Source organism: Oryx dammah, unplaced genomic scaffold (assembly GCF_014754425.2).
Source record: "Oryx dammah isolate SB20612 unplaced genomic scaffold, SCBI_Odam_1.1 HiC_scaffold_18, whole genome shotgun sequence".
In the NCBI taxonomy this organism is placed as follows: Eukaryota; Metazoa; Chordata; class Mammalia; order Artiodactyla; family Bovidae; genus Oryx; species Oryx dammah.
Window position 1 is genome coordinate 10,824,873 of NW_024070202.1, and position 5,982 is coordinate 10,830,854.

General features: G+C 38.8%; 1 non-coding gene across 1 annotated transcript; it reads right to left on the bottom strand.

Annotated features, from left to right (window-relative positions):
* Positions 1 to 5,034: 5,034 nt before the first annotated feature.
* On the bottom strand, positions 5,035 to 5,107 carry TRNAV-UAC. Its single transcript has one exon. It is a non-coding gene; the product is annotated as a tRNA-Val (tRNA).
* Positions 5,108 to 5,982: the final 875 nt, after the last annotated feature.

The window sequence follows — 5,982 nt, forward strand, 5'->3', positions numbered from 1 at the left end:
ATATATATATATATTTATTTATTTATTTATTTACTGCCTCCTAAAGACCCTATCTCTAGATAAAGATACATTGGGAGTTAGGGCTTCAATATATAAGCTTTAGGGAGATACAACTCAGTTCGTAGCAATTCTCAGATAATCATTTCACTCAGCTCTGAAACTCATTCAGCTTCTCCCCTACCCTCACTACTTAACATATGGTGAAAGTGTGAAAGTTGCTCTGTCGTGTCTGTTTGCATCCCCCATGGACTATTGCCTGCCAGGCTCCTCTGTCTATGAAATTCTCCAGGCAAGAATACTGGAGTGGGTAGCAGGCGAATGAATTCTTTACCGTCTGAGCCAACAGGGAAGCCCAAGAATACTGGAGTGGGAAGTCCATCCCTTCTCCAGGGGATCTTCCCAAGCCAGGAACTGAACCTAGGTCTTCTTCATTGCAGGCAGATTCTTTATCAGCTGAGCCACCTGAGAAGCCCCTCTACTTAACATATGCTTATGATAAATGTATCAGGAACGCAGAAGCAACTAGACAGGAATGCCTCTGAAAACTACCAGTCTACTTGCAACATTATCCTCCTCTTCTGCTTCCTTCTCATTGCTACAGATGATGTAGCTTGGCTCAGGTCAAAGGACAACCTGATCAGGCCATCCACTGTAACCTGATCTTTTCTACTGACTTAATTTCTATACTTATCTCTAATATCTCAGATCTGTATGTCCTGTGAATTGTTCCTTTTTTCTGCTGCTCCTCACAAAAATTCTCTTCAAAGAGTTATCCAGAATTGCTGCTCTTACTTTTTCAATTCACATTCTTTCCTAACCTACCTCAACTGGACACCTGTCCCTACAACTCCATGGACTCTGCCATTCCTCTCTTGCTTGCCTTCTCAGCAGTATTTAAGAAAGCTGACCATCCTTTCCTTCTTTTAAAACATTTATTTTTTTTTTACTGTGATAAGAACACAGCATGAAATATACTATCAGATTTTCAAGTGTACAATATCAATTGAGTTCAGTTGCTCAGTCGTGTCCGACTCTTTGCGACCCCATGAATCGCAGCATGCCAGGCCTCCCTGTCCATCACCATCTCCCGGAGTTCACTCAGACTCACGTCCATTGAGTCAGTGATGCCATCCAGCCATCTCATCCTCTGTCGTCCCCTTCTCCTCCTGCCCCCAATCCCTCCCAGCATCAAAGTCTTTTCCAATGAGTCAACTCTTTGCATGAGGTGGCCAAAGTACTGGAGCTTCAGCTTTAGCACCATTCCCTCCAAAGAAATCCCAGGGTTGATCTCCTTCAGAATGGACTGGTTGGATCTCCTTGCAGTCCAAGGGACTCTCAAGAGTCTTCTCCAACACCACAGTTGCAAAGCATCCATTCTTTGGCACTCAGCCTTCTTCACAGTCCAACTCTCACATCCATACATGACCACAGGAAAAACCATAGCCTTGACTAGACGGACCTTAGTCGGCAAAGTAATATCTCTGCTTTTCAATATGCTATCTGGGTTGGTCATAACTTTTCTTCCAAGGAGTAAGCATCTTTTAACTTCATGGCTGCAGTCACCATCTGCAGTGATTTTGGAGCCCCCCCAAATAAAGTCTGACACTGTTTCCACTCTTTCCCCATCTATTTCCCATGAAGTGATGGGACCGGATGCCATGATCTTCGTTTTCTGAATGTTGAGCTTTAAGCCAACTTTTTCACTTTCCTCTTTCATTTTCATCAAGAGGCTTTTTAGTTCCTCTTCACTTTCTGCCAGAAGGGTGGTGTCATCTGCATATATGAGGTGATTGATATTTCTCCCAGCAATCTTGATTCCAGCTTGTGTTTCTTCCAGTCCAGCGTTTCTCATGATGTACTCTGCATAGAAGTTAAATAAGCAGGGTGACAATACACAGCCTTGACATACTCCTTTTCCTATTTGGAACCAGTCTCTTCTTCCATGTCCAGTTCTAACTGTTGTTTCCTGACCTGCCTACAGATTTCTCAAGAGGCAGGTCAGGTGGTCTGGTATTCCCATCTCTTTCAGGATTTTCCACAGTTTATTGTGATCCACACAGTCAAAGGCATTGGCATAGTCAATAAAGCAGAAATAGATGTTTTTCTGGAACTCTCTTGCTTTTTCCATGATCCAGCGGATGTTGGCAATTTGATCTCTGGTTCCTCTGCCTTTTCTAAAACCAGCTTGAACATCTGGAAGTTCACGGTTCACGTATTGCTGAAGCCTGGCTTGGAGAATTTTGAGCATTACTTTACTAGCATGTGAGATGAGTGCAATTGTGCGATAGTTTGAGCATTCTTTGGCATTGCCTTTCTTTGGGATTGGAATGACAACTGACCTTTTCCAGTCCTGTGGCCACTGCTGAGTTTTTCAAATTTGCTGGCATATTGAGTGCAGCACTTTCACAGCATCATCTTTCAGGATTTGAAATAGCTCAACTGGGATCCATCACCTCCACTGGCTTTGTTTGTAGTGATGCTTTCCAAGGCCCACTTGACTTCACATTCCAGGATGTCTGGCTCTAGATGAGTGATCACACCATCATGATTATCTGGGTCGTGAAGATCTTTTTTGTACAGTTCTTCTGTGTATTCTTGCCACCTCTTCTTAATATCTTCTGCTTCTGTTAGGTCCAGACCATTTCTGTCCTTTATTGTGCCCATCTTTGCATGAAATGTTCCCTCGGTGTCTCTAATTTTCTTGAAAAGATCTCTAGACTTTCCCATTCTGTTCTTTTCCTCTATTTCTTTGCACTGATAGCTGAAGAAGGCTTTCTTATCTCTTCTTGCTATTCTTTGGAACTCTGCATTCAAATGGGTATATCTTTCCTTTTCTCCTTTGCTTTTCGCTTCTCTTCTTTTCACAGCTATTTGTAAGGCCTCCCCAGACAGCCATTTTGCTTTTTTGCATTTTTTTTACATGGGGATTGTCTTGATCCCTGTCTCCTGTACAATGTCACAAACCTCATTTTTGTATATCTAATTTATGCGCCCAAGATAGAACTTTTCTTTGTCATTCCCAAGTCCAACCCTAATGGGTCTTTTCCTCAGTATATAACATCATCTTGGATTCAACATTGCTTCCTCTCCTTTCCTCATTCGTCCTCACATCTAAACCCATAGTAAGGCCTGCTAACTTAACCTGCAAAAGTTTTCTGAAAACTTCTACTTCTCTTTGTTTCTACTACTACCTTCTCCTCTGGACTATTTCCATAGTCTGCTAAGTCTACCAGGGTTCCCCCCTGTTCCACACTCTCAGTACAAATGGAATCCCAATGGATGACTATATGGCAGCCAAAGTGTTTTTTAAAAATAAAAATCAAATCATGACTCACTCTTGCTTGAAGTTCCTCTAATGACTTCTCATCAAGATCAGAGGAAAACCCAAAGCCTTGACCTAGAAAATTCTAGGGCTTATAGCATTTTCAATGTAGTCTATGAGGGAATTAAGGTATGCAGAACAATTTCACCACTGATGATGATGTTAGGTGTGGGTTTTTCATAGATGCCTTTCATCTGGTTGGGGAAGTTCTCTGCTATTTCTAGCTTGAATGTTTTTATCCTGAAAGAGTGTTGCATTTTGCCAAATACTTTTTTTTGGTATCATTTGAGATAATCATGTGATTTTGTCCTTTATTCTATTAATACAGTATATTACACTGAACTAAATTAACTGAGTTACATTCTACTTGATTATGGTTTATAATCTTTTTTATATGTTGCTGGATTTGCTTTGCTGGTATTTTGTTGAGGAGTTTTTGTTTTCTCAATAAGTCCTTGTCTGGTTTTTGTAGTAGGGTAATACTGACCTCAGAATGAATTTGGAAATGTTTCCTCCTTTACTATTTTCTGTAAGAGATTGTGAGAGATTGATGATAATCTTACCTTTGGTAGAATTCCCAGTGAAGCTATTTGGGCATATGCTTTTTTTTTTTTTTTCTTTTAATGGGATTTTTTGATTACTAGTTCAATCTCTTTACTTGTTTTAGGCTGATTCAGATTTTCTATTTCCATTTAAGTCAGTTCTGGTAGTTAGTATCCTTCTAGGCATTTGTCCATTTCAACTGGGTTATCTAATTTGTTGGCATATGATAATTCATGATATTCTCTTATAATTCTTATTTCTATAAGATCAGAAACTTATTATTTCAAAATACTATTTATTTTAGTAATTTGAGTCTTCTCTCTCTTATTGGTACTGAAGCTAAAGGTATGTCAGTTTTGGTGACATTTTCAAAGAACCAATTTTCATTGATTATTTACTGATTTTCTGTTCTCCATTTCATTTTTTTTTCTATCTAAGCATTCATTTTCCCTCTGCTTCTTTTTCGTTTAGTTTTATCTTCTTTTTCTACTTTCTTAAAGTGGAAGGTTAGGTTATTGATTTGAGACTTTTCTTCCTTTTCAATGGGCATTTGTTGATATAAATTTCTCTTGAAGCACTGCTCTAGCTGCATTTCATAAATTTTGTTATGTCCTGTATTCACTTTCATTCATCTCAAAGTATTTTGTAATTCTACTCCTGGTTTAGCTTTTAACTTGTTGATCATTTGGTAGTGTGTTGTTTAATTTACACATACTTGTGAACTGCCCAAATTTCCCTCTGTTTTGTACTTCTATTTGTGATCCATTGTGCTTGGAGGTCATACTTTGTATTATTTTCAGTCCTTCCGAATTTACTTTGGCTCGTTTCACGGCCTAACGTGTGGTCTATTTTGAAAACTGTTCCACGTGTACTTGAGAAGAATGTCTATTCTTTTGCTCTGTGGAATGTTCTACAGGTGTCTCTTAGGTCTATTTGGTTTACGGTGTTAAGTCTTCTGTTTCCTTGTTGATTTGCTCTCTAGTTATTTTATTCATTATTTAAACTGAAGTATTAAAGTCTTCAATTATTATTGTTGAATTGTGCATTTCTACCTGTTTTGCTTCATGTATTTGGGATTTGGGGGTTCTGATACTATTGCTGTCTCTCGCTATATATATATATATATATATATACACACACACACTGTCCCATATGGCTTGTGGGATTTAGTTCCTGACCAGGGACTGAACCTGGGCCCATGGCAGTGTAAATACCAAGTCCTAACCATTGGACTACCAAGGAATTCTCATACATGTATTTTAAGCATAGTTATACTTGAAATATGTCATTTTAGGTAAAGATAATTAGCCATTTCATGTTAAATGCAATTATAAAGTTTGAAAAATTCTATAAAAATCACAATATACCCTTATTCTTATGATGTATCTCTGCTCACCATAGTTTCCTATGCCTCATTTAATAAACTCTCAGAAAACAGTTACTACTAGGTAATATAGGGTAAGTCATTTCTATCTGAATTTGTAAACTTTTAGTTATGTTTCCATTTAATTTCTTTTATTGCTGTCATTATGAGCTAAGTTTTTACAATAAAAAAAATCACTTGGGTCTAAGAATCTAAACAATGTCATCTAAATTAATTTTCTCTCTCTTTTCTCCATTTATTCCACCTTTGTGTTAGCTTCTTTCTTTCAGATGGATCAGTTCATTTCAGTTCAATTGCTCAGTCTTGTCCAACTCTTTGTGACCCCATGGACTGCAGCAGGCCATGCCTCCAAATCCATTTCCAACTCCTGGAGCTTACTCAAACTCATGTCTGTTGAGTAATGATGTCATCCAACCATCCAACCATCTCATCCTCTGTTGTTCCCTTCTCCTCCCACCTTTAATCATTCCCAGCATCAGGGTCTTTTCAAATGAGTCAGTTCTTCACATCAGGTGGCCAAAGTACTGGAGTTTCAGGTTCAGAATCAGTGCTTCCAGTGAATATTCAGGACTGATTTCCTTTAGAATGGACTGGTTGGACTCCTTGCAGTCCAAGGGACTCTCAACAGTCTTTTCCAATACCACAGTTCAAAGGCATCAATTCTTTGGCACTCAGCTTTCTTTATAGTCCAACTCTCACATCCATAAGGAGAAGGCAATGGCACCCCACTCCA